The sequence below is a fragment of the Ambystoma mexicanum genome, chromosome 5q, assembly GCF_040938575.1.
Source record: "Ambystoma mexicanum isolate Mex_15411 chromosome 5q, UKY_AmexF1_1, whole genome shotgun sequence".
Lineage (NCBI taxonomy): Eukaryota > Metazoa > Chordata > Amphibia > Caudata > Ambystomatidae > Ambystoma > Ambystoma mexicanum.
The window spans coordinates 897,212,577-897,238,964 of NC_090933.1; positions in this window are offsets into that span (position 1 = coordinate 897,212,577).

The window sequence follows — 26,388 nt, forward strand, 5'->3', positions numbered from 1 at the left end:
ACATATAGCAGAATGTACGTTTTCCAGTTGGGGGCAGCATTATATTGTACATGCATGTGGCTTCTTATTCTTGATATCAATCTCAATAGTGGTCCTGTGAGTCCGTTAGCTGGGTCATTAGCTGAGCTGGAGGATTCGTCTCCTGACGAGTCGGAGGACGGCCTAAGATATCTCCTTAATGGGGCCCAGCTATCTTTTGGTATGCAGGCAGACACCATGTTTTGTACATATACTTCTTCAGTTTCCTGTACTTGAATGAGGTCTTTCATCCAGGCCTGCCGTGTGGGAGGGTTTTTTGCCTTCCAGGCTCTGAGTATGCACCTTTTGGCGACTGCCCCCGTGACTGCGACCAGGCGACGTGTTTTAATCGAGGCCTTCCCGATGTCTCTGAGTAAGTATTTCAGTGGGGCTGCTGGGATCCTGTGCCCAACAATGTTGCTTACCGTGTCTGCTACCTCATGCCAGAACCTTGCAATCGGGGGACAGTCCCAGTACATGTGAAAGGAGTTTGCCCCTTGGGTCTGACATTTTGGACATTCTAGTTTGAGCGCAGGGTCTAATTTGGCAATTTTGTTCAGAGTGATGTGTAGATGGTTTAATATCTTGAATTGGATCAGTCTAAAATTGGCGCACATGGAGATTGCTTTGGTGAACTGACAGTATTTGGTCCATTGGGTTTCCTCAAAAGTGATGCCCAGGTCTATCTCCCATTTGGCCTTCATTGTGTTCTTAGATGGGGTATGCCATTGAACTGCATTGTAGAGGGTAGAAATTCCTCCGCTGAAGCCCTCTGGAGTCATAATGTCGGTCAAGAACTGGTGGGTAGGTGGGGCTTCCGGTAGGATGGCCATTGCTTCTTGCATGCAGCCTTAAGTCTGTAGTATTGTATTGTTGTAACCAGCCCGGTCCCGACTTCTGTCTGGACAGTGTTCAGGGATGGAAATTTCCTGTCCGGGTATAGGTCTCCTATGTGCATTTCTTTCCCTGGGTCCCATTTTTTCTGGAGAGTTGTGTCCAGGGTGAGTTCAAGCTTTGGTTGGTGCCACAGCGGGGTGTATGGCCAGTAAGGGTTGTCGCACCCCACTCTGTTCAGTAGGTTAGACCATGCTTGGACTGCAGAGCCTACTGGGTCGACCTCCCCTCGGTCTCTCTGAGCCTTGGAGTAGGGCATTGCCCGTAAATTGTAGGGGGCTGCTGCGAACCTTTCAGCTTGTATATGTGCATATGCCTCGGTGGAGTCTGTCCAGTATTTTGCGAAGTGGGCCTGGAAGGCCTGATAGTATAGTTGGAAGTCCGGGGCAGCCAAGCCTCCGGTGTCATATTACTTGCATAATTTGGGCCACTGGATTCTCACGGTTCCTCCGGCCCATACGAACTTAGATGCCAGTCTTTGAAGTTGTTCAAAAAATGGTTTGCCCGGCCAGATGGGTATGTTACTGAACATGTACAATAGTTTTGGTACTGTTACCATTTTGAGTAGCGCTATTCGCCCGTATAAGGATATTGGGAGTTCGTCCCATACATTTAGTTTGTGTTCCAATAGTATTAGGTATGGTTCATAGTTATTCCTATACAGGGTCTGTTTGTCTGTGGCCATTATGATTCCCAGGTTTCGGGCAGTGGGATGATTTCCGATTTAGCCTGGTTGATTCGATACCCAGAGTATTTGGCAAATGTCTCAATTTATTGCATTACCGGTGGTAAATTGGTTTCTGGGTTTCTGACATACAGCATTGTATCATCTGCATAAGGTGAAATAAATCGGGGAGGTCCCCGAACGCGAATACCCCTCCAAGCATGTTCGTGTCTAAGTTTGGCCGCCATGCCCTCTATGGTGAGTGCAAATATAAGGGGGGATAGTGGGCAGCCTTGCCTAGTACCTCTTCCGAGTGCCAAGCTCGGGGATAGTGATTTGTTCGTCCTGACCATTGCTCTGGGATCGGTGTATAAGAGTCGAATATATTTGATGAACACTGGGCCAAATCCCATCATGCTTATTATAGAAAACATATAGTTCCAGGACACAGAATCAAATGCCTTTTCAGCATCTAATGTGGCAGCTATTGTTTTGGCATTCGGGTCCAGCTGGGAAGTGATAGCGAAAAATCTCCAGAGGTTCAATGCGGTGGATCTGGTAGGGACAAACCCTGTTTGGTCGGGATGTATGAGTGCATTCATGCATTTTATGAGGCAATTTGCGATTACTTTGGCGTATATCTTGGTGTCAGAATTGATTAGGGATATTGGTCGGTATGATATGGGATCCTGTAGTGGCTTATGTGGTTTAAAGAGAACTGTAATGATGGCTTATTTCATGGTGTTTGGTAGTGTCCCTTTGCCTAGGGCCTTTTCCCAGACTTCCAGCAATATGGGAACCAATTCCTCCTTAAATGTTTTATAAAGATCAGCTGGAATTCCGTCGGACCCGGGGACCTTGCCCACCCTTAAGTACGATATGGCTTGCGCTAGCTTTTCTGTAGTTATTGGTAGGTCATGGGTCGCTTTGTCCTCTTCCTCCATTTGAAGAAGGGGAATTGAGTCGATGTATTCTTGCAGTTCTGTTTGGGAGACCTGGTCCCTGTTGGTATAGAGCTTGTTGTAGAACTTCTGGAACACCTCATTGATGTCGGCCTCTTTTGTACGCACGTTCCCGTCCGTATCTGTTATGCTGGTGATATGTCTCATTCCTTGCTCGGCTTTAATGAGGTTAGTGAGTGTTCGGCCAGCTCTGTTACCTTTGCCATATCTCCTGGCTCTCATAGGTTGTGTCGCGTAGAAGAGCTTGCATTCGGCAAGTGATCTATATTTCGCCAGGTGCTCTGAGATGTTGTGTAGGTGGTCATCACTGTTATTAGTGGCATGTGCTTTTTCCAAGGCTCTAAGTTCTCGTTCGGTATGGTCCAGTTCCCTCCTTACGTCTCTCAGCAGTCCGTGAGTCTACGCCATTAATTGCCCACGCAACCAGACCTTGAAAGTCTCCCAAATGACTGCTTTGGAGTCAACAGAGTTTGCATTTCGTTCGAAGAAGTAGGTCATTTCTGTTCTGAGGGGTTCTATCAGTGTTTGATCTCTCAGTAATGCAGGGGGCATCCTCCAGTTCTGGGCTGTGTGTTCTACAGTACATGGTGTCCGTTCAAGAAGGACTGGTGAATGATCAGACATTGTGCGTGGATCACAGCTGGTATGAGATCAGGTGTGCATAGCCAGTAGTCTATTCGTGAACTGGATCCGTGCACGTACGAGTAGAAAGAGTATTCCCTCTCCATGGGATGCCGTTCTCTCCATGCATCTGCGAGGGGTATTGTGTTCATGGCCTGAAGTATGGTTAAAGCGGATTTGGTGTGGTTCCGACTTCCTCCTGTGGTTCGGTCTAAGTCAATGTCCAAGATCGTGTTTAGATCTCCGCCCCAAATCACTTTGGCATGGCCTTTTGGGGTTACCCTCGAGAGGATCTTTAGGTAGAAACTTGGGGAGTCAATGTTAGGACCGTATGTGTTGATTATAATTGTTTCTTCATTGCACAATGTACCCCATATGATTACGTATCGGCCCTGTTCGTCTATTTCAGATATGGTTAGGTGGAAATTGGTTCGCTTGTGCACCACTGTGAGCACGCCCCTAGCTTGTGTGGAGTAATCGGTAGCAGCTTTTATTGGTCCCCATGTTTCAGCGAATGCGTCTGTCACTTTACTTGTTGCGTGGGTCTCCTGTAATAGTAGGATATCTATTTTGTGTCTATTCGCGTAGTTCAGTATTTTCCTCGCCTTAATGTGGTGTGCGAGGCCCCTAATGTTCCATGTGAGTAGTCTCACCCCCAGTGATTTCGCTGGTGTAGCCATTGATTTTGTGTCGTTGCCATTTTCTCAGTGTCTTTCAAAAGTACTATTGTCTTGTGATTCTTGCACTCGTCAGTATTTTTGGTTTCTCCCCTTTCTGTAACTGGGCAACGTGCCCTTATCTCCCCCCACATCCCTCCCTCACTATCCCCTCTAGCTAGACAGTGTGTCCCCTTTGATGAACTTCAACTTTTGAAAAAGGTGTGTAGCTCTGCTGGGTTGCCACTGTCCGTCACCTATCTTGACTGCCTCGAGGGCCGCCGCGCTGTATATTCGCTGATCAGGGTCGTGTGTAGTTTACCATGTTATCTTTACCTTCTGTGGCGCTTTTCATTTGGCTGTGGCTTCTTTGTCTCGCGGGGTGAGTGGAATGTTGTGTTCTATATAGGTCATAGCCTCTTCTGGGGTTTCGAAGAAGTGTGTCCTCCCTGCGTATTGTATACAGAGTTTCGCGGGAAACAGCATCGGGTACGGCACAGCTCTGGCCCTGAGTGCTTTTTTCACCTGGTCAAAGGTGAGGCGTGCTGCCTGCACCCTGCTGGAAAAATCCGGGTATATATGGATCCTGGCTGAGTCATACACCAGCGTCCCTTGTTCCCTTGACAGGCGAAGGATTTGGTCTCTGTTGCAGTAATTTAGCAGGTGGGCAATTACCTACGCGGTGCCCCTGGTTTTGGGGGAGGGGCGACCATTCTATGGGCCCTCTCGCGGATCGTGACTCCAAGTCATCACACTTAGTTTGTACCTGCCGTAGACTTTTCCTAATGTCCTCAATATCTCTGCCATGTTTGGTTGTGGTGTCTTCCACCTCGGCTATCCTGTTTTCAGCTTCGGTGACACAGGTGTTTGTAGCATGTCCACTCTAATAGAGGCTATGGTGCTTCCAATGTCATCTAGTTTGGTGTTTACGGCCGCGAAGCCTGCCTGCATGGCCTCCTTGGTCTGGTGAGCCTTTAGTGGCTTGCGCAGGAGGGGAGTCTGCTCTTTGGGGGCCTGTTCCATCTGGCTCCATGTTCGGGCTGGTGAATGCGTCCATGGGCCCCTTTTTGTTACCCCTGTTTCCTCTGGGCATGTTTTGGATGCACAATAGTGAATTGTTTGGGAAGCTTAACAGTTGCGGAGTTGTTAATGTTGACTGCTGACTGTCACACTATGTAGTTGTTTAGATTGCTGGGCAGTAGTGGAGCAATAGGTGTTGCCTGTGAGTGTGACCAACCCCCGTCGGTCCTGGCCAAGAATGGAGCTTTGCTTATTTTTCCCCCGGTGGCGGGGGGATTGTTGCCTCGGGGTTGTTGAGGTATGTTGGCCACTTCTTTTTTTTAATAGAAACTTTCTTTAGTAGCACACTTCGTTGTGTACATAACAGAGTAATATCATAGGACATATGTGGGGCGAGGGCCCCCTGTTATACAAACATAAAAGAAAGTGACAACAGTGTGAGGTGGGTCTCAAAGGAGCACAGTGCGGTACCAGCCGATGGCCAACCCAGTAACCAGTGTATCGGGAGTCTTAATTTCGTCTGTCGTTAAATCTATAGAGGTGTCCTGTGGAGGTGACATGCACATGAGATACGCTTTGAACGGACCCCATATGTCCTTTGGGCAAGATATAACAGGTTGCACGAGGGCCCATTGTTCTTCCATATCCTTGGCCCAGACACAACAGCCCGCAGCCAGTGGTCCCTTGTCGCGGCCCTCGCATTCATCCATCGCAGCAGAATGCAGCGCTTGGCAAGTAGAAGGCACAGTCTGACAAGTTTACACATATGACATACATTGGGTTAAAACATCTGGAATAAACACTGCAATGGGGATGGGACCATGGCTGTGCCTGTTATCTCCGACAGTACCATGCATACATCATTTCAGAAGGGCGAAAGCATAGGGCAGTCCCATATCATATGGAAATACTGCCCATTCCCTCCTATGGAAACAGCGTCAGCCTAGCTGGTGTAAGTATAGCGGTGTAATAGCTTTAGTTGTATAGGCTTGAATTGTGAGTTATATGACACACTGCGTGTCCACATGTACATGTCAGTCCAGAGGTCATCTGTAATATGTAATTGCATGTAGCTCGCCCATTTAGAGCGACCATTGGTTTGTGGCATTGCCGTGCGGCCCTGAACTAGGTGATATAAGGATGACACCAGGCCACGGGTCTTGGTCGCAGTCAAGTTGTACCCTAAAACTGTGTCGCTTCAGGGTCCACCAGGAAACCTCCCCACGGTCTCCTGCATGCCCTACGCAGGCCTGTATACTGCAACCATAGCCAGGATTTACATTGTGAGAGCATAGTTATGTCATTAGCGGGTGCAAAATTCCCATCCAAGTACATTGCCCCCAGTGTGCTAAATCCGTTCTGTGCCCAGGTGCATCGGGTTTCTCTGTTGCTCTCGGGCACCCCAATGATCCGGATGGTATTTTGGCGGGACCGTGAAACGAGCTTGTGGTTTTTCTTGCTGACCGTATGGACTTGCTTGGATAGCACTGTCCCTTCAGTCTTGAGAGTGGACAGATCATCTTCCACCGTGCTCACCCTCGTCTCAGCTTCTGTCAGCCTTTGATCCGTTTTCCCCAGGTGTGCTGTCATAGAACCAATGGTGCTTGTGATGTCATCTAGTTTGCTATGCATCACCGAGAACCCCTCCTGCATGCAGGCCATCATTCGCTGAGTCTCAGTGAGCTCGGCAGGCACAGAAGCAGAATCCGTGGCCACAACCATGCCTGCAGTATCAGGGATCCTCTGGGTGGTTTTGGTGTATAGATTCTTGGAGCTTTGTTTTTTCGTACTCCACTTTGTCATCCCTGCAGTGCGCTCCAGTGTCTCCCAGGAATGAGTGGCTGAAGGCAAAGCCGCAGTTGCACACAGGGGGAGCTTCAAACAAGCAGGCAGGCCAGGATGCAGCTCTATGAGGATCTCAACACGCTTCTATGGCATAGCTCTCAACCATTTGTCTCGCAAAGGCAGGTGAAATCACCCGATTTTGTTTTTGGCGGGTGAGACGCCCATTGAAATGAATGGGCGTGCAGGAGGCTTGGCGGGTGAGGCAGCCCTTTGCAAGGCGGGTGACACCCGCCAAAAGCGGGTTAGTTGAGAGCTATGTCTATGGGTTGCTGGAGTCACACAGTGCAATAAGTGGGGGGCAATGAAACTGCATGCACATGTAGCCTCCAAAGCAACCTTTGTGCATCAGTGTCCAGGTTACAGTGTGCTCCCCTTGAGAGTGCGACTTAGTGACACAGGTCGCGGCCAGTCTACAAGTGGAATGTTCCTCAGCATTGTGGAATCACTTCAATACAGCCTCTGGTGTCTGTGTGGCAAGCAGGAGCAGACTCGCAAGTGCATGTATGACTCACGTTGCTTGAAGCGAGCAAGGAAGGGGCCTTTACCTCTTCCCCTTTGCCGTTGCAATAACAAGACATTCAATAATGCTGGCTCACCGCCAGAGGCAGGAGTCCTAGTGTTGCTGGGCGGATGGGATATTGACCAGCCATATTGCAATGGTCCAAAGTCTGCTGCACAGTGGGCCCCCTACCACGGGTGCTTCTGAATTGATCGGGCATTCTGGATGAATTTACTGCTTACTGTTCTCCGTGCTTTGTTGCCCCGTGGTCCACTTCGCTGGCACGGTTATGCAGAGTCCTGGCCGCTCAGATGCAGGATATGTAGGCAGCTGAGCGCAGCCGATTATACGGCCACCATTTCTTCTGCCTGCGCTTTGTGTAATGTCCTGACCACGGCCGCTTGGCACTCTCACCAGAAGTTCTCCACAAACCCGCTGTCTGGCTCAAAACGCTGCCCTTGATATCGGGGGTCTCTGCCCCAGCGTATGGAGCCAGTGGTGCTGTCTGGAAGGCGTTTTTCATCCGCCAGTGGCGCTGGGTTGATGGAGCTCTAAGAGGGAGCTATCATCTTCAATTTTGTGTAACAGCGCCCCCTGAATTCGACAACTTCTGCCACCTTTCTTTGGTTTTTATTTCCAGATCCTCAATTGCTGTTTGGTATCCACTAGATGGCTCACTCTTATTTATTGTCATGATCTTCATAGCTGCGCACCTCCTCCTCGTCTCAGTACTAGTACTGTCAGTCTCCAGTGGGTAGTTTGGAATGTTCTTGGTCCCAGTCATTATTATGTCACTGGCTCTACACATGTACATGGGGTGACTGGGGATGGTGTTGAGGTGTACACTTTGTGTAGGGTCAGGAAGGGCATTTGGGAGGATATACTGTGTTCTCCCTAGATGTCCGACCTTGTCCCCAGAGTGTACCACCCTATGTAAACTATCAGCTAACGGCCTCACCCCCCTGACCTCATGGGATGGGGCTTCCTTCGGGGAGAAGTACCATCTATAGATTTGTCACATACCCTTCCCCTTATGAGGCTGGCTTCCCCATCTAAGTGTTTTTGTGGTTGGCCCATTTTAGGAATGCTATTCCATTGTCAAATGGGTTCTTTTAAACTCCCCCTTCTCCCAGGTGTCAAACAGGGAGCATCGCATTGGGGTCTGATTGATTTCAGTAATCAGTTTTTTAAAGGTGGGAAAGTCAGTGCCTATGATTTGTTTCTTCAGGTAGTCTGGGTACCACTGCTGTATTAATGACCTTCTCCCTTCCCTGGATGTTAAGGGTAACTGGAGTCCTAGGATAGATTTCTTTTTTTTTTAACAACTTTTTATTGCGTTTTGCGCAGCAACACGTCTCACCCCCTCACCTTCATCCCCATTTCCTCCAGATGTTGTCAACTTTCTGTGGGCATCTCCGACGTTTGTACACAACTTGGTCCCAACGTTTAATAACATGCATCTCCGGTCTCCATGCGCAAATTGTTGGCATATTGGGACTCACCCATCTTTCTGCTATCGCTCGTTTGCCCACTATGCACGCTAGGTTGAGAAAGCCCTTATAGTATCTGTCCATTTCCTCCTCTCCCCAAATCCCCATTAGTGTCTTCTTGGGGGCCCCAGTGCGTTGGTCTCTCCCAGGTCTCTTCCACTTCTCGCTGTATCCACTCCCAATAGCTTTGCAGCTTCGAGCACTGCCACACCATATGGATAAACGTACCCTCATTTGGGACAGGTGTCGCCCTCCCCTTTACCCATTTTCTTTAATTTGTCCCTAGAGCAATGGACCCCGGTGCAGGCACTTGAATTGTGTCAGCCCCAGAAGGGGTGTGATAGCCACCTCTCTGGGATATGGTAGGGCCTCCCACCATTCGTCGTTTGCTATTTCCCCCCCAAGTCTCTCACCCAGATGGGGTGTCCAGGGGTGTAGTTGAGTTGAGGTTTAAAGCTTTGTAGAGAGTAGAGACCTGCTTCCCCATATTCTCTCCGTCCAGTAGGTTCCCTTCGATTGGGGAAGCTTGTGGGATCTCCATTTCTCTATTCATATATGGTGCCAAGGCGCAGAGGTGTTGCTAGGTCTGGAAAAGATCTCGGGCTACGCTAATGTCGGGATCGTTGGAATTCGGGGATAGCTAGCCTTTTGGTTGTAGCCCCTGACATCCTATATGGGGCTACAACCAAAAGACCCACGGCTATAGCCCCCTGAGTCCAGCCTCCCCCCAGCAACAACTCTGCCAAGGCATGCCTGAGCTGTAAGTACTTGTAGTGATCCTGTCTAGGCATTCCCCACTGCTCCCTCAACTCCTGAAAGGACCTGATCCCCCAAGCCCCAGAAGTCACAAAATCACTAATTGTCGGTATCCCTTTGTTCTTCTATTTCCTTCCCCATCGCAAATGCTGGGTCTCCTCAATACACCTATTTCCCCAAATCCTAGCTGCTAATGTGAGTTTCTTCCCACATCCTAGCTGCCTATGGGTTTATATCCAGACCATGCCCACTGCAGCTGTAATTGGCAGGAATCTGGCCTTTTGGCGATTCCCATACAAGTTCCCCTCCCATCCATTCCTATCCATCATTTCCAGTTCCATGTCTACTATGCTATCTTTACCCCCCCCCCCCCACCCCTGGTATGCCCATCCATTTGCTATGGCCAGTTGTGTCGCCCAGTAATATAACCTCAAGTCCGGGAGACCTAGTCCCCCTTCCCACTGAGTGTTACACAACGTCCCCAACTTAACTCTGGGTGTTTTTTTCTCCCAAAAGAATTCCCTCAGTATCCTATTAATCCTGTCATACTTCCTCGCCTGTTTCCCCATTGGAGCATGTTGCACCACGTACAATACTCTCGGGAGTGTCACCAACTTGTAGACTGCCAGGCTTCTCTTCCCATCAAGGAGATCAGGAGGGTAGTCCACTGCCTGTCATTTTGCTTGAATCGTTTAACCGCCGGATGAAAGTTCTCATCTTTTTGGGCGAAACCCCCCAAGGTACCGAAACCCATTCTCTTCCATTTTTAGCAGGGAATATCGACCTCGATTTCCCTCCCCCATATTCGCCGGGTAATGAATGGATGTATCCCAGTTTACTCTCAAGCCTAGGATAGATTTCTTGATCCCCATGGACACATGTAATCTTAATGGGTTTGCCTTGTTGGATTTAGTCGGCATAGATCAGGTCCGCCCGAGCTGCTGTTTTACTCCCTGGGTCTATCAGGGCAGAGACAGGGTTGCTATTAACCCTAATAGATGTATGTGTTTGAAAGGGAGATGACAGACAGAAACATTTAGTAGCACTTTATAGCTCTATTGCATCAGGATTTGTTAGCTCCTCCCAATCTTCTCCCCTCATCCAGCCTACCTCCAGGAGTCCTCCTTTTGATTTTTAGAGCATTGTTTGGCCATATGCCCCCAGCCTACCTCCAGGAGTCCTCCTTTTGATTTTTAGAGCATTGTTTGGCCATATGCCCTCTAGCTCCACACAAAAAACAGGTGGGGAACAGAGCTTTTCGACCTTTCCACTCTTCTGCCTTTGGGAAGCTTTTCTCTCTGAGGGGAAAATCTTCTTTTCCTCCTTGTTTTCTGGTTCTCTGGTCCCAATGTTATTGTTTTTAATAGCTGGATTTCCTACACCATTTAATATCCCTTTCTGCGTCGTCAGCTTTGTGCATGGATCATAATTGTTTAGAGGCCTCAGCGTGGGATTGCACAGTGTCAATGGTGATAGTTGATGTGGGTTTCAATAACTGCAAGACTGCCCGTTGTAGAAAGAAGGCAAACTATTAATTAGTTGTTCCAGGGCTAGGCATTCCATAACCTCGGGTAAGGTGTTTCTTTAACTAGCCATTGCTAATGAGTATTCTGAATTTGGGCTACTAGCTCAAGGGGTGTTTCGTTCGGGCTTAAATTAATTTCCCGAAACTTCTGTATATAGAAGCTTTCGGTCTGGCCCACCCTATGCAATAACACTTGCTTGATCTCATCGAATGGGGTAGTTCCAAGCGGATTCAAAGTTTGGTATAACTCTTGAAGCTCCCCACTTAACAATGGAGCCAGGGGTGAACTGGGAACCAAAAGAGCCCCTGGAAACATTTTTCAAACTTGCCCCATATCACACATTTTCAGCACGGCCAACCCTTTTCCTATGAGAACATTTGGAAATAAAATAGGTTAGCACACAAAAGAGGCCCAGGGGGCAGAGGCCTGTCTCAAAATCTCCAGAGTTCCCTATAGACCATTCCACCCCTAAACGGAGCGAGATAAGAGGCCTAGTAAATCTACCTTGAATTATGGGAGTGAAGCAAGAGAATTATCAAACGTCTGCTTAAAATACTGGTTCCAAGTACACAATCCAAAATGGAATTATCTGTAAAAGTCGATAAATTAATGTGGATGCTATTAATACACTTCCAGAGAGCTGAGAATATTTTTTGTTTGCCACCCTCAACTGTACTTTATGGACCTTCAACCACTTTCTGTACTGTTGTCATTGGGCCTGATATTTCCTTTGGAGATAAATCTGAAAAAACAACCCATGGGCTTGCTGGTATTTTATTTATTTATTTATTGTACATTTATATGGCGCCTATACACAAGTGTTTGCAGGCGCTACAAGACAATGGGGGGGCAGAGGAGAAAGAACAATGACAGTAAAAACGGTCCCATTAGGCCTTGTGCCATTCGGATCGTGCAAGTGCAGTGACAATAAGTGCAGTTGGGAGGGGGCAGGACAGGGAGGAGGGGCTGGGATGAGGCAAGGGGGAGGGAGAAGTGCAGAAAGGTAGGGGCCGCAAGGGCAAGTTCTGTGGGGGTGCAGGAGGGCAAGTGCCAGGGGGAGACAGGGGTAAGGGTCAGCTAGTGCGGGGATGGGGCGGACCAGATTCAGGCTAGTCAGGGAAGGGTGCCCGAGGGCAAACACTGGGGTAGGCTGGACGAGGAGGGTCTGGCCCCAGAAGGGCACATAAGGGACCAGTCACAGTGGCAGGGGGACATTTAGCAAGGGAGGAGGAGAGGGAAGGACGAGGAGAAAAGGAAAGTTTTGAGGAGCTTCTAGAATTTAAGGAGATCCGGCTCAGGTCTCAGAGGGGCAGGAAGGCCATTCCAGAAGGAGGCTCCTGTTGTAAAAGGAGATATACCCCCACTCACTGCTGAAGAAGCTAGAGGACCAAAGGACTCTAGCAGGGAGGTGTCTATGGAGAGAAAGTTGGATGTAGCGGGTCTCAGGCCCTAGAAAACCTTGTCTTTGATGCAGAGGGTATTCTTCTTGCTGCTCAGATATGTGTATTAATGGCAATTGGGGGATCTGCAGTGTTGCAAGTGGCACCAGGAGTGGACACCTTCCCAATCCACCACCCCTAACCGGTTGTCTCGATCATCAAATGGCAGGTCTCCTTGACTTGCCTCGGCATAGACCCAGTCTTTTCAACAGCCCAGTACATTGTACTGTTCCCAAAGTGCTTGGATTTGCTGCATCTTATTTTTAAATTAATATAGCAGTGATGTGTAGACAAGCTGAGGAGTCCAGGAAAATGTTTCCAACAGTGTGGTCACGACTGCTCTCTAGTCAGTAAATGTACTATTTCCCCTTGGCAGGCATTGCTTGACGGGCTTAGTGATAGAATTGTCAATAGGAATAGAATGTGTCAACAGGATTGGCAGGTACTCTTCTGCTGTGGTGCAGATGGGTCACACATGGGTGTGTGGCAGGTTCACTAGAGCACTGCCAGTGATTGAAATGACTTCACATCTTTCTACCCTTCACATTCTTTGGTTATAGGTCGCCTCCATGTGTGATGCAGGATATGTCCAGATGTGGGTTCCTTGCTTGCTGTGCCACGCGGAACCAAGCTGCACCTCACTGATGAACATGTCTGGGTTTGCATACGTTTCTGTAGAGAGGGAACATGGCCTAGCAGTTCTAGCCTATCAGCTAGACTGCACTTACTATTGGCAGTGCCACACTGATATTCATAAGAGAGATCCTTTTATACAATAGCACATATAGGCTAAAATACGGCAGCTTACCACAAAGGCCAGGCTCACATGGTCCAATGGCTCACTGTGGTTGGCCTTGATTTTTGGCTTACCTAGACACAGCCCTCACATTTTTCTTGCATGCCACACGGAATTGCATTGCACAAGACTTTCACAAAACTATTATAGTACTATGTAACACCTTATTTTCTCTATAAGTATCCTGTGTTGCGCTTGGAGTTTCCTCCAAAACAGCAATTTTCTGTATAGGTTTAACCAAAAGGGAAAGTGTTACAGGTCATTGGGAAGTGTGACTTGCCAGTACTACTGATTCGAAGTCTCTATAAGGTGGGTATCAGTGATGCAGTGGTCTGGTTGTGCCATGTGGCATATACTCCTTTGGGACACGAGGACCTTTACTTTCACAAACATTAGTTGGGCTATGCGTTTACCTTGGGTTTCGCCTTTCTAAGGTTTGTCTAGGTAGGCTCTTTTCTGCAACTCTATTTAAGGCTTTAGTGTACATATTTACGAGGTCACTCATGAATGCTGAGGTCAAGTAATTAGCAACACTTTGCACACTCTGCATTTCTAAGCTATTTGCGAATGCAAATGTGACCTTTGCATTATGTTCTAAGCAAGTAAACAGAAGTTGAGCAAGATGTTGCCTTTGCTGTTGTTGGATTTTTGGGTATGTATCACATTTGAGATAGTTGACGTATCCTTTGAAATTGAAATGGTGCCTAATGAGCTAAACCATGACAATGTCCTATGGTAGCGATGAGTACAAAGGGGAGCAAAGGACTCTATGCACTATGACGAAATATGTATCACAATTTAACTTACAAGTGTTTTGTAATTAAGTTGAATAGACAATGCAAGTCAATGGGCCTCATTACGAGTCCGGCGGTAACCGTGCCGGAAAAAACGGCAGGCTACCGCCAGATCCCGTATTACAATTCCACCTCTGTGATTCCCGGAATCACTGGGGCATTACGGCCCCAGTGACCCAGGAATTCCGGAGGCGGAATTCTGTAAGTCCCCATTCCCATGGAGTCCCATAGGACCAATGTCCCAATGGGGACAATGGAAACACCGGTTCCGTATATGACGGAGCCGGTGTTTCCATTTGCGCCTGCAGGCGGGTGACACCTCCCACCTGCAGGACTCTGAATCAGCCGGTCTGGAAAGAACTGTTGCAGCGTTTTTATCACCACTGTTCTTTCCGGACCGGCAGGGTCGTAATGAGGTCCAATATGTTTATTCGGATCATTAATCCATCAAACACATACATGATATAAAAACACACTACATGAAAAAATTACCATTCCTACTTGCTTATAAAGACGATGTACCTATCGAGAAAGAACATTTTAAAACATAGCTCTCTATAAAAAAAAAAGGCAAAAAGGAGAGAGGATCAAAATACAAGCAATTCAATAAGTCCAATACATATTCAATCAGTTAAAGTGCATACTGCATAATCCATATGTTTTAAGCATTCATAAAAGTACTGAAGAGAAAAGGAGAACAGCAGTACACAGCCATTCCTAACAGCCAATACAGATTGAGGACCAGCAATAGAGTTCACCGTTGAATAGTGTTATATGCTGGGCAGAACAATAGGAGATAATCCAAATCCTCTCTGTCTGCGCCACACACTGGGCATCCTGATGCATGAGGGTACCCAATCCATTTTGCTGCTGTTCCCCTCAGCTGTGGAGAGTCAAATCTAGCAAGTGTGATCAGCCAGCAATTTCCTCTTTTAGAACCCCAGATGTGATAGGGCTGGATCTCCTTCACCCGACTGATCACTGCGTGGACTCTATCTGAGTTGGTAGCAAACTCCATGAAATCCCTTTTCTCCTTTATTTCCTGACCCAAGATGCTTTAATGGGATCTCATTTGGCCCATGGTCAGTAAATTATCAGGTGAGGAAAATAGCTGAATGTTTCTACTGGACAAAGCTTCATCAATGAAGACCAGCCACAGGATTTGTCTCCAGTTATCCCTTGCCATTAATGACCTAATAATGAAATTCCATAGATTAGAATGTGCATTTGCCCAAAGGCGAAGATAAAAGGTTATCGGTCCTCCCAGAAATCCATTCCCAATTCCCTATGAATAGAGACACAGGGAGCGTATCTCGGTAGACCCAATAGCCTTCTGAAAAACGTATTCTGCTTGACCTGAATTTTAGGGGCTGTTTGGAAACCCCATAATGGTGCTCGATACAGGGTCCCAGACTTCGTCTGAACTGAATAGACTTTTAATACTACATCCAGCGACAGCGGGACTGAAAGCGTGAAATCCCTCCTACATGTTGACTTAGCTTCGCCGATTGTTTTTTTGATATGAGCAATGGTAGATAGTATACCTCCTTCACTTTCGGCTTTGTGGCTGTGGCGGGCAAGCCATAATTTCCAGAGAGGTGAGTCACCAAAGAACAACAATATCGTAAGTACTTTAATAAAAGGAATATTCAAGCAGGATTCTGTCATAATAGATGTATTTTCTACTAAACAAAACATAACTAAATACATGAACACCCACCCTTGCAACGCAAAGCTCACAGTAATAAAGGGTTAATATATGCTTATAGGCAGGATGGCTAATAAGGAACTGAGCTGCCAGAAGGTTATCAAAGATAGTCAAGGAATTCTGACCCAACCGGTCTGGGTCTCACCATGGGGTCTCACCAAGCCCACAAGCTCTTTATGCTAATCTATTTGTTGATGGCTCAACAGTAATGAGTTGGCCTTCTTAGCATTTTTCTTAGGTTCAAGCCTTGGTTTGATGGCTTTGAGTTGGCTGGACTGTACTCTGCTACCGCTGCATTTGTCTGCTAATGGGTAGTTCAATGGCTCAATTTCGTTCTGGCAATGTGATAGGGTCTCGAGGACGGCGACTCAATACTCTTGATTGCGGCTTGCCCTGTGGAAAGCTGAACATTCAGTCCAGCTGTTGTGAAGTTGGTGAGGTGGCCTGATGAGGCCCAATATGCGGTATGGGTAGCTTCGAAGGAGGTTGGCTTGATATGGCGACTCGATGTGTGAAAAGATGCTCAAAGGCTCAGGCTGTGGTCCTTTGCCTTAAATCATTAAGTCATCTTGCGGTAAGTGTTTCATAGGCAGCCTCTGATGGCTTGAAATTGACTTGAAGCTCTTCTAGATCTGTTGATTAACAACAGTTGCCAAACATAATATTCTTGGTCCTGGGAGTCTCTTTCAGAAAACAACACAAATCTGGAGCTCTCATCTGCTGCGCCCCCTTTACCCCTAAAGATGAGTCACCACTAGGTGCATTGTCTCTCTAGGTACCCATGTCTATGATCCTCAGCTGCAGTCAAGCTCCATGTTCTTCCAGCTAGTGTCCCCTTGTTACACACCACGGGAGTTATCTGAAGAGTCTCTCTCCCCATTGGTCAGCTATCTGCACTGCTTTGGAAGGATGCTTTGCACTATGAATAACATCAACAGTGAACCAACAGAGAACCAGATTGTCCTTGTTGTGGTTGGAAAGTGCCCTGAAGTACGGCTGTGGTGTTTGTGTAAAGGTGTGTAGGTACAGTGAATGGGGAGTAGCCATTGTTTTCTCTCAGTGCACATACCCCATTCCACATAACTGTTGTGCATTGAGGTGCGTGTAGCGGGTAACAGGACAAGTTCCACAAGCACAGTGGTTGGAGCATGGCCAGTAGCATGCACAGTCATATGCAGATTGCTCTGTAGTTTTCACTGCAATTTAGCTACTCAACCTCACATTTATGCCAGCCATTCAATAGCTGGAACCTTGCAGGCAATCAATCTCTCCTGCACAGTGATGGAAATGAATTAATCTTGTATTACGCGCTTAACACCAGAGATCAGTCTCTAAGCGCGGGACCAGGATTCGAACCAGTGTTGCTCTGCGTTGTCTTGCTTCAAAAAGAAAGGCGTTGCCCCTGAGCTGTCCTCCTACCCGGTTAACAATTTACTCTTCGGAGGTACCTCCACTTGGGGGGGACTTACCCTAACCTCAACTTTGGTGATGGCGACATTGTCCCTCATTCACATCCACATTGTACACTGTCACCTGTAACAATGTTGTGAAATACAGGAAAACAGCGGCCTCATCATGGCACTTTTGTCCTCAGCAACTCTTCCGTGACATTTGTAGATGAGGTTGCCACACATGTAAGCAGTGTTGCCATGTTACCTGCTGGCATAGTAAAATCTGTGTCCTACACAGCAAATGTAGCACAATTCGAAGTTGTGTGCTGCGTTCACCGACAGAGAAGACTCAAATGAAAAAAACAAATGTGACACAGTCACTTTTGCCCACCTGGAATAGTGTCCTCCTATTTTATCAATTCCTTGGTTGCCCTGTTCCTGGTGTTGTTGCTCAGGGCCAGACGCATAGCATGCGTGAGATTTCCAAAATGGTGAAATGCAATGTCCATGTTCCAGAGCCCCCGTGTTGCATTACCTCTGTCCATGCACTGCCTCCGCAAGAACAAAGGGCCCTTAACTGCAGTTACCGATCCCTTGTCTAATCGGCCCTTGAATAATCACACCATGCTGCCCATGTTCCAATAGTCTGTTTTGGATTCAACCCAGACATTGGAAGCCTCCCTGCACATGAAAATGACGTTTAACACAGGGAAGGGGCTGCAGGGTAACACATTCACACACCAACTCAGCGACGTTTACAGACAGGCAAGTTGTATTACTTTTAATTGGTAAATATGAGATTAAAGATAACTTTACTTCTGTTCCTACCAAGGCATGGGCAAATGGGGGATATGGTGCATTATATGTAAGCCTACGTAGCATCCAATATTAGGCTGCTAGGGCACTCTCTCTCCAGATTTTACATCATAAGCAAAATTCCAGTGGCCTTTTTACATGGTGTTTCATTTGTGAAAGTAAGCCCGATTCTGCTTAGACATGGTGTTGGGACCAAACAGATACCTGGATCAATGTTATATTTTCTCATACTAATAGCTTTAGAGTTGTAAAGTGACAGTGATATAATATTAACTGCCTTTCCTAATGCTTGTAGGCTTTTAAAGGAAAGTGCCTGGAAGCTGCTATTCGGTATTTAATGTATGCATCTCCCCACTTCAGGTAACTGTAATTTTGAACGGTGGCCCTACCACTCAACAGCTGTTGCTTTTTGATTAGACAGTGCACTATAAAAGGTTACACGTGTGTCTACTATATGGATGTAAGTGATCCTGTTACAACCCTCCGCCCCACACTTTCATGCAGTAACCAAGCAGACGGAAATCAATCTCAGAGATTATTAAAGTGACTATAACATCAAGACTCATTGAATGTGTGCTACGTAGCAAAGTGAATCCGGGCCAGTTGATAGCATCGATACCTGGGAGAGGAACCACATCTGCAAACCTGCCAACATATCTTGTGGACATTAATGGATTATGAAGGGTCCCTACAATTATATGTTTAAGGAGGGCAGTCGTTTGAGATCAAGTATTGCCACCACACCAATGTGGAGTTCAATTATTGATCACTGTAAAAAACTCACTGTATCCACATCTCAACGCATAATTATGGTCATATATTGAACCTGATCTTTGCCTACAATGGTATTAGTAGGGAATTTAAATATTTATTCTCCAGTCCTCTCTTCACATTCTGAATTATGTTAATATTGGAGGCCTCCACATTTCTCTCAGATGGTGCGCTCGCAACTGGGTCTTCCCCGATGGCTGATGGAAACCAATGATTATAAGTCATCTTTAAAGGCCCATAATGCACCCTGAGTGGCACCATTGATAAATGGCTGGAGTTTGTGTTCCTCGGCAACCCAGCCGAATGGCCGTTCCTCACACAATGGCTATCCAGCATGAATATTGAAGGGTCCATGCCAAACTCTATCCCTGAGCACCACACATTTGGTTTTTACCGTTGACTGCAACCTCCCATTTAAGTAACACAAAACACCAACATAGCCTGGTATCCAGTTTCACCGCCTGACTTTAGGACCACCATCCAATCGCTAATGCACTTGCACCTCAATGGGGGATTGCACTTCTCTTAGGTGTTTCCTCAGCCCCCCACCACTCAAAGCTGTACAATACGGGTTTGCAGAGTTGGGGGGCTTCACCTTTGCACACCTCGTGAAGTTTACTGCAAATGTCTGCAATCTTCCTGAGGTTGCAAAGTTTCATGCAGGCGTGGGTTTTGTGGGTCTTTAGGTCTGTATATACTTCATTAACATGACTAATGGTGCTCTGGCGGTTCTGCATTCTTACCCTCCACAAAGAGCTTTAACAGTCAAACAAGTTCTGCCAACTTATAGCCGTCGATCCAAGGAAGTCGAAGAATTTCCCAGTAGAACACTATATGCTGACATTATTTCTCTCAAATCGATTACTTGCATTTCATCAAAGGAGAGACGTGCATCCCATGCTCTGCTGGCAGCAAGCTACACAGCATACCTGTGACTGTAAGAATGTGGATGCATTCTCCGGTCTGCTGTGTGGGTGACCCTCACGTGTTTTTCATACTAAGACAAAGATAATTACTAATTACATTTATTAGAAGAAATTAGTTAGATTTTTAAAACATGTTTTGGGGTTATCCAAATGGGATACAAATGTGGTTGTGCACATTTTGTTTACCGTTAAATGACCTTTAGCACTAATAAACTTCTACGAAAGTGGTGGTCATGTGTGTTTCGTTTTCCACTATGAAGAGGGAAAACCAGAACGTGCCCCCATCCCACAAAAAACTTCAACCAGAAGACGAATCTGCAGCAATATGGCCGTTACTCATAAGAACTTGCACCCATTCCCAGTGATCCCACAATGGACAATTATCAGGAGAGATACCCTCCCAGCAGACCTTATAACCCAGCTGTAGTTTGGATTCTGCCCAGAGTAAACGAAGACGCACAAGACGGAGCTGGAGACAGTTACATGGACAGACTAGACTGAACACCAAGCCACCAAGCCACTTGTCGTTAGAGACACCATGTCGACTTAGTCAAGTCAGACATGAACTGCATGCGTGCGCGCGCGCGCGCACGCACGCACGCACGCACGCACGCACGCACACACACACACACACACACACACACACACACACACACACACACACACACACACACACACACACACACACACACACACACACACACACACACACACACACACACACACACACACACACGTTCGATCCCCACTGGGTATTAAGCACGTTATAAATAACCTATCATATCAATACTGGTATACAGCTCTATAGCTAGAGGACAGTGACATTTACATAGAATATGTATGTTTATTATTTTTTCCGTTATGTCTGCTACAGCACAGCAGTAACACAAGAAGAGTTTGTGTACATGCTTGCAGATGCTCATATGCAAATGACCCCACGGTGTGGCAGGAGCACCCAAGGGACCTGACAGCTATAACGCACTAACCAATAGACTATTTAGAAGACGTGTATAGTAGAAGCCAGACCATGGCTCAATAAATCTAGAAGGCCGTGATCGGCCTAGAAATGAGACCACAAGCCTCACAGAATTATGCATAGCAGGACTACTTGTGGTAGCAGCGAAGCCACCACCAAGGTCGCAATGTTGCAACTGACATTCCTCACTCTGAACTTAAGCAACACTGGCTGCAGGAGAGGTGAGCTCTCCAACAAAATACAGAATAATTAAGAGTTCCTGGATTCACAAATATGGTCTCCAAGCACGTGACCAGGCCGAGTTGGGGGGCAGCCAAGATTACGGCCCGAGAAGAGCAACCTCTCCCGCCGTCCAGACAATAGCTGTAACAATATTGTTACAGTCACATCACAGCACTTTGTTCGCTCATTACGGCTATGGGCTACCAACACCATGATGCTGGCACATAGTTGCACTTTGCTGATACATAATTAAACAAGGCACTATTAACTGGTGTTCCGTGGCTGAGAACAGAGTTAGTCCCAGGCTTGGGGACTCCTGGCTCATCCAATCATAGCCAAGGACCCACGGGGTGGACAGTGGGGGGCACCAACCAATCACATGGCTTACTCACTAACAACTTTGCAGTACCAGCTTTTGGGGAATAGCTAAACGTACCACCTGACACTACACAGGCCAATAACATAGCACCTGTATGCGTTTCCATATGGGACCTTCTACTCAACAGCCTATCCCGAGTTAGGATAGGTTTTTGAGAAGGTTCTCAAAGATGACGCCAATTGCGACGTCAGATGCTGACAAAACTGGCCTGCGAGCCAGAGTCCGTTGAGAGCTTAATGGATGCCCTTCCATGCATGTGATCCCTGTGGCGTGTTTGTTATAATAATCCGCAGTATGCCCTGCCTCTTGGGTGGCCCTGCCCTTCTTGATTAGGACTAAGGGAAGGAGTTAAGCCTTCCACGGACTTGCTCCAGCTGGCCCCAAAAGTGGCTCAGCTGGACCTGGGGGTCCACCGCTAACAACGAATAGTACTTTAACTAGGAACACTATTCTCCAACGGCATATACCATGTTTCAAAGGATCAATACACTTCTTACCACATGGATAAGATATATAATATTCGAAAAAGAAGATATATTAACAGGTGTCTATACCACAAAAATAGAATCAGGGCTAATGGTTAATAAAGTTTCCGTATTAAAACATATTTTTATTTAATTTCAACAATCTTAAAAATGATCATATTACATAAAACTCAATGTCAAACGTGATATGTAAAACAGATAAAACATCCACTTTACAGAACACAAGAAAAACACATACTGTGGGTTGATTTTCAATAATTGTAATGCTTCTCCATGCAAACCTTCACACTGGACTATTTAGTCATATTCTAAGATGTCATAGGTGTATTTTTCAAACCCAACTTGTACACGTATCTGTCCTTAAAACATAGACAAATGTAGGACATTCATCAGGGGTAAAATTGCTTGTGTTGAGATGGTGATAAAAGTTTTCCTTTCCCATCACTCTCTTTTTGCCACTTCTTTAAACAATGGTGAGCCCTATAGGTAAAGACAACACTGTTACCAAATCATTTATTGAATTATTGGTCTTATTATTAGAAAAAAGGCACCCCGATCCAAATAGGGTGCTCTGTATGTTTCTAACTTCCATACCTCTTAGATTGTGGTATTTAGTTCCACAGTCCTGTACCAATGAATTAGTAATAATAGGAGCGATTTCCTATTCAATTAGGGAAGATCCCTCCAATCTCCTCTTTGTTCTTCAAGTAACAAAAACATAAGGAGACTAACTAAAATCTGTTTAGACCTGTATAGAAAGGTTCTTATTTCTATAACTAAGTCCTCTTACCTACAGATGAAGCAGGTAGGTTCTATTCGTGTGTTTTCCATATAGGTGGGTCATGTGATGGAGGCTCTGTGTGATTCTATAAAGGGAAAACAGACACGTACAGAGGTGTCAAAGCCTAACATTGTGGAGTCTAATCACACCTCAAAATGCTCAAAATGTATTTTGTAACAATATCTCTGCAGGTAATTGTTATAATTTATATTCAATGCTTAAGGGAACACCAGAAATTGGTCAAACCATTGGTGTTAAAAAATTTGACAGGTGGAAATTTATGTTGGTAATGTGATCTCACATCATACTGTTCACAAATGCACATATGTTCAAGATGCATCTGAAAACAGTTGGTGTAATATTAACATTAATATTAACTCACTATTTCCAAAAAGCAGTTCACTATTTCCAAAAAGCAGTTAGCCATTTCATATGTTCTAATAAAAAAAATGGATTTATGTTAGAGCCAGGTTTTCAATACCAAAAAGATAAAATGGATCCACCCACAGCACACCATTCTTACCTCAAAATCAAAGTCTCTGAGGGATTCCCAAATCCAAACACATTCAGCGTGCCATATTAGTTCTAAAATGGCCGCTATGAAGTATTGCATGCGTGACGCGATGACAATGAGAATTGGTGGAAAATGTTATCTGCTAAATCAGTGCGATAGGCAAAAAACTATATTGTTGACGTAATCCGAAGAAAAAAAAAAACAATTTGGAACTTTGTTTAGTTGTGAACTTGGGACCACTACACAATGATGCCGCTTGAAAAGAAAACTTAGGGTACCACTAAGTACAACCTGCCACAGCAAAACTAATTGCGAGGATCAGAACGATTGAGCATAACTCAAGCACTCTCAGCGACCTACATTCACTGCTGATACCAACCCATGTCCTCTTCAGAACAGCCTGCATTACATGCAAGGAAGTTTTGATCCATGTACCACCTTACCTAACTAGACAGCTAGCCAGTTCTAGGGTTCAATGCCATTCAAAAAGCCCCACTATTGCGAGTCTGAAAACAAAACAATTATAGAAAGCGAAGACCAAGAAATAGTCTGACTATTGCTATGTACCTTACTGTGAAATGGCATCCTACTAGATGCTCACATTGCTCCAATGATACGCTGAAGGCCCAACATTCAGGCAATTCCTCAGCTAGCATTGATACACTTAAATTGGTTGCCAGCTTCACTCCTATCGCCAACCATAGAGTTCACCTTGCCAACGCTTTACACTATATTAGCATGACCATCAATGATCCCACCCCTAATTTTGTGTTTCTACATGGATATTCTTTAATGCTTTCAGGTACTCTCAAAGAACTAATCAATCTGAGGTAGTAACGTCAGAAAAGGAGCTCATAATTCAAGTCCCTGTCCCCTTCTGACAAAGAAATGCCAATGGGGGTATCTGCACTTTGTCTTTGAGTTGTGGAAAAGTTATATCTTAAAAGGTATTGACTATTTAAAGTACCATTTGAATAGGTTTTTGGCGTAGGCGACTGGCCCATTCAGCTATATTCTAAAGCCATGAAGGTTATACGTTCTAAGTATCAACAGAATGAATTCAATTAGTACTTTCTCATTAGCTATAACAACAGATACATGATCTCATTGGAAGACTGCTTGCCGTACATCCTGTTCTTGGAAGCAACTTTTGTAATAGAAAATAGTCTGTCAGCTCTGCGCATTTTCCTCAATGTATTACTTTTCGGATACGCTGGTGCACTGTGACTTGGGCCTTTGCCCATTGTGATTCCTGAAGTCCTTTTCTTATGCCAGTGAAACTGTTGACAATTCTGAGGTCCTTGAAGCAGACATGTGTTTGTGCCCAAATTGACAAAGGACATCTTAATGCAAGTTTGGCAGTGTTGAAAAAGTTAGGCTGCAATTCCGTTACTGCCACTTTTCCCACGCTGCCACATTGTCACTTTTGGCTGACTGACCACCGGTGGAATTACTGTGCTGTAAATCCAACGATTTTCAGACGAAATGTGGCTGATTCACCTCCAGCTCCTCCAAAAATCATTGGATTTACTGCACAGTAATTCCCCCAGTGGAAAAGCCACCAAAACTCACCATGGAGTCATATTGACTCAAAAAATGGGGAATTACCACCACTTGTAATCCTGTGATAACTCCATGGGTAACAGTAATTGAGTTTGGTGGTGTTTCGGTGGATTTAATAATGGAATAACGCCAAACTCGTGATCAGGCCTACTGTCATGTATTTCTTTTTCCACAGTAGAGCTACCACAATTGTATATTGAAAATGTTCAACATCATACACACTGCAATGAAGAAACAAACAAAGTCTAAACGAGAAGCACTTAAAAGCCTTAACCAAGACACCAGTAAAGTTATCACATGAGAAGATGAAGGTGGAAATATATTCATAATGAACAGTGCTACTCTTGAACATCTATTTTACACAACTTGCTATGAAAGCCTTCTGTGTAATCACACTGAGTAATTAAAATAAACATGCATAACTCAGTTGCAATATTGGCCCAGTTCTGGCCTTACCACTGACGCTAATGGAACTGTCTCTTCCCATCATCTGCTCATATGACTGTCATCTGCTTTCTTCTGAAAATGCATAAGACATATGAGGGGTATTTCAGCTGCCATCTAATTATCCGTGGAATATGCTGCATGACAGAACATGAATCTGACTTTACAGACTTCAACTTAAATTAATTTGCTTGACAACCGAAACATACATACAAGATGGTGGGGACTTCATTCGCAAACGTACAAGAATCAAATGGAAAAGTGACTATCTGTCATCATGGGCATATTCATCTACAATTCTCTAAAGCATGGTAGGGGCTAAAATCAATTGATTCAAATGTCACAATGAGAAAATACGCTTCACAAGGATACTCTTAACTCTAGAAAGCGAATACTTTTTCGTTTCAAAACTCATTTAACAGACAATGGGAAGGAACTGCCATGGGTGCTAAATTTGCATCATGTGACGTATGCTTGGCTTGGAGATATCCAGTGTTCCACAAAGACATAGAATCATACTTTGGGAATGCATAATGGATAATGTTTAAAACATCTGAAATGGGGATGCACATAAACTTGCTGCCTAGGTTGACAACTTTGCATGAACACATAACATTAATTTCTCTGTAGAGTATAGTGAGTATTTTGATTAAGACTCTTCCCTTAACCAGAGTTAAGGCTAAAATGTCTGTAGGTGTCAGCTCATGTTTGTAGGTGGAAGAAAGAGGGTGAAGGAAAACGGCAGTGTAGTTGCGACAGTCTCTCAAATGGGCCCATGGGCCCTTTTTCCACTTTTGCCTTTGTTATTCTGCTCTTCAAAAATAGGGTATCCTCTCTACAGCTGTTGGACACTATTGTTCCAGATCCCTAATGCGTGGAAATCTTCGGAGTCCAATATCAAATAGGTGGCACCCATTACCCGACATGCCGTTAGCAAATGGCTAATGTTATTTTTTGCATTAGCCACACTGTGTACAAGCAAGGTAACCATTGGAAAGCGTGAGGCATAGTGAGGTACAATTTGAGACTACACTAGTTAAACTGTGAGACCATATTTTGCCAGGAAACCTAAAATGTCCTGGTACTACACGGAAGGCGCAAAACATATTTTTAGACTCTACATGAGGAAAATGCAATACTGACCCTGTTCCTGATAATGTGTTTTCAAACCTTCTAGAATAACATGAGTAATTTCAGGAAATCTACGAGTACCACCTCAAGACTACCTGTGCGTAACTAAACTGTTATATGAGAAAAGGATTTCTTTTCTCTTTTTTGTTAAATGCACCTTTCAGAATGTATACTGTTTCCAAACCCTTTTATGTTCCCTGCTCCCTGGAGATTTAATGGTCTTTTAGATGAGATGGCAATCCCAGACCCACATCCTACACTTTCTTTTACTCATCATTTCACCCTGCAACATCTGATGAAG